Here is a 3,545-nt window from a genome sequence, read left to right as displayed (position 1 = left end):
AGATACTAGAAACTAAACTACAGTAATTTAACACTCTTCTAACTAACTTAATGCTATGAGTTGGCAGTCTCTAACAAACTTCAGACTCTAATAAATTTATGTAATAATTCTACTAATTTGAAATTACAACTAATTAACTATATAAGCTGCATAGTCTTATCATCTAATAATACTTGTAAAAAATTATATCAAAATCTAATCTTAAAAAATAAAATGATAATAATGAAGAGAAAAATGATATTTTTGTAAGAAAAAAATTTAATGTTAACCGAAAAACAGAAATAAAATTAAATAAAATATTAAAAATAAAATATTTTAAATGTTAAAATAAAATTTAAATCTAATTAAAACGTGAAGTATTAAAATAATATTTTATTTTTATTATTCAATATTTCAAAAAAATATTATAAAATTATTTATTTTAAAAATTTAAATTATTCGATAAAAATACATGAGTCAATTAATCAAAAGTTATAGGTTTAACGTGAAATAAAAATACTTGGAGTATATATATAGATATTAGAATTTAATGAAGTACTAGCTAGGACTGAGGAGAGGAGTCGCTGTACGATAAATAATTAAATATTGGAAGATACACAGCAATTTTTCAGTATTATTATTATTATAAAACATTATTCCTTGCCACGTCAGCAAACTCCGTGTTTCTTGGGTTTTAATTTCCAGCGCATGAACTCCAAGTCCCAGGAAATAAGAACTTCATCCGATTTGTATATTAATATTTAATTTAATATTTAATATTTAAAAGTAGTAACTTTGCGCTCTTCATATATTAAATTATTGTTCAAAATTGTCACTACCTACAAAAATATTTTTGAAAAGATAGATTCACGAATCTTACTATAGTACTATTGCCCCAAGTTGTAAATTTTTATTATTATGCGCAATAGAATTCAACCAATGTATCATAATAGAAAGATGAAATGATGATATCACTCAATTCATTATATGAATGAGAGTTTCATTTTATGGATACATGCATGCATGCTACTATCAAACTTTACAATGTTCAATGTTTCTTCACTAACAAGTGCAACCTATTCATAACTAGACCTCTTTAATTAAACATTATAATTAATTAATTATATTCTAATTAATCCGCTACTATTAGCTATGAGAGATTGAGAGAAGTGTATGTATGTGGACATATATGGAAGCATAGCAGCCTCTAATTATTACTATGTATCAATGCATTTGAGCTTTGGAATAATGTTCATGGATGAATGCATGCACCTATTGTCAGTTACTTTTCACAAGTCTTACACACATTTGTATTTGTGACTAGATACACCTGCTACTACTTTAACTATTATTATTATATGTTTATAAAAAAAACTTGTCAATTGAACTTGCATTTTTGTCTTAGTGTGGGTGCTATATTAAGAAATTGAGTGGTGAAAATGTGTGTGTATCACTTGGTGAGTTATACTTCACTTCATTTCCTCTCTAATAGTTTTGTTATTTTCCACTTGGTGAGTTATCATGCATGGGAATTGAAGAACATCATCACAATACAAAAGGTTGGATTATAAATTATTTTATTTTGTTTATTTTCATCCTTCCTTCTTTATATAACTTACTATATCATGTATTTTTATTTTATTTTTTTATTTATTTTTTATTTTTTACTTGTTAAGGTTCAAGAAGAAAACTTGCACTCATGAAGGAGGAGAGCAGAAATTTATATATATACACATGTAAGTACTAATTATCATTTCATGTCCCTCTATTATTATTATTATGTTTTAAGTGTCTAATATGCATATTAGAAATTAAATAAAATTTTATTGGGCTCCCATAAAATATTGTAATATGATGCTGTTTAGTTTTGGGCATACCATGCTTGGTTAGTAGCCGTGGGTTCCATAAAAAGCATATGTAGTTTCTAAAATAGGAATTATTTCATTCCACCAGAAAAGAGTACAGAGTTAAGAAGTACAACTAATTATTAATTATTAATTAATGATCTCAGCACATAATATATTATATATATGTTATATTAAATTAATGAAATCTTGCATTATTAAACAAGAGTAAACAGCGGTTGACCAAAAACTTGGTGCTTAATCCTCCTCCGTATGTCTTTTCAATATGAGTATATATATGGTACACGCACATTAGAAAAACATTTATAATAATTAAGTTATAAAAAAAAGTAATACTTTATTTAAATTTATTTGTGATCACTAATTTAAACTTGTTAATAGGACCTATTTTCTACACTCAATTAAATGTTTAAAAAAATATTGTTGTGACATTTTTATGGAATATTTAGTTATTATTGTTAATAAAAAAAGTATAGATAAAGATTATTTTGATAAATTAGTGGAGATAAATTTAAACACATTTTTTTAAAATCAGTTGCTATTATTTATTTATTGAAAAATATTAAGTAATTAATATTTTTATATTTATTTTGTATTTAAGTTAATATTAAGTAATTTTTTATTTTCTTATTAAAAATATTCATTTTTAATATTTTTTACTTATTTATTTAATGGAAGAACTACAATTTTTTCTTGCTATACAAAATAATTTATTTATTTACTCAAATATTAAATAATCCCTTTTTCTAAAAAAGTCATTATTATTATTATTATTATCGCCCTCATCTTTTTTTTTATATTATTCAATTTTTTTATCTTTTTAGATTTTTTGTAATAAAAGTATTAATTTTTTTGTAAGTTATGGATATTTTCTCAAGTTATAAAATTTAGGTGTAACCAAGTTAAGGATTTGATGAATCCTGCTGACTTGTAACCAATGAACGGATTCCAATGAGAATTTGGCGTTTTCTCAAAAGTACTTTTAATTTATTATATTAAAATCCCATGAGGTCAGAACTCAGAAGAACCATGTCAATAAAGCGCACTATTTATTTATTTATTTTTGTTGTCCATTTATTTAGTTATTATTTTATAACAATAAAATTAAAAATATTAAAAAAATAAAAAATATTTTAACATAATAAATAAACAAAAAATAAGACAGTACATAGACTAGGACATTCAACATAGTTAAAGGCCAAGGATATTAAAATTTGTTAGAACATATTGAACTGCAGAATTTTCAACATAAAAATTTATAACCCTTCTAATTTTATTTCTTGTACACAAGATGTATATAAGAGTTTAATTTTGATGTATTAATATCATTTAATCAGATTTATATATTTAAATAAATTTTTAAATAATAAATTTAATAATTACTTACTTTTACTGATGATGTAATTGATTGATTGTCTGTTAAAAAAAATTTATATATTTAACATACATGAAAATTAAATTATGTATATATAAGTCACCATCAAAACTTAGATTAAAAAGGTTAGTCCTGGTTGTGACCCAACCCATATAATGTAAAAAAAAAAAAGGTTTTGAGTAAAAGTTTACTTTTACTTTTTACTTTATATATGTTTACCATAAATGTTATTTGGGAAGAAAATCTTGTATGCAGTGGCGGAACCAGAAATTTCATAAGAGGGGGGCCAATTAAATATAAAATATAACAAAAAATTAACAAAATAT

The 3,545-nt window shown here is 23.2% G+C and overlaps 1 long non-coding RNA gene across 1 annotated transcript in view; it reads left to right on the top strand.

Annotated features, from left to right (window-relative positions):
* Positions 1-1,488: 1,488 nt before the first annotated feature.
* Positions 1,489-3,545, top strand: part of LOC127744742 (uncharacterized) — a 13,438-nt gene continuing 11,381 nt past the window's right edge. Inside the window, exons 1-2 of the long non-coding RNA XR_008005738.1 lie at positions 1,489-1,538; positions 1,656-1,715. This is a non-coding gene — a long non-coding RNA (uncharacterized LOC127744742). The remainder of the gene's footprint in view (positions 1,539-1,655; positions 1,716-3,545) is intronic.

Source organism: Arachis duranensis, chromosome 2 (assembly GCF_000817695.3).
Source record: "Arachis duranensis cultivar V14167 chromosome 2, aradu.V14167.gnm2.J7QH, whole genome shotgun sequence".
Taxonomy (NCBI): domain Eukaryota; kingdom Viridiplantae; phylum Streptophyta; class Magnoliopsida; order Fabales; family Fabaceae; genus Arachis; species Arachis duranensis.
The sequence above is the reverse complement of the archived record's forward strand: the minus strand, read 5'-3'. Positions and strand labels throughout refer to the sequence as shown.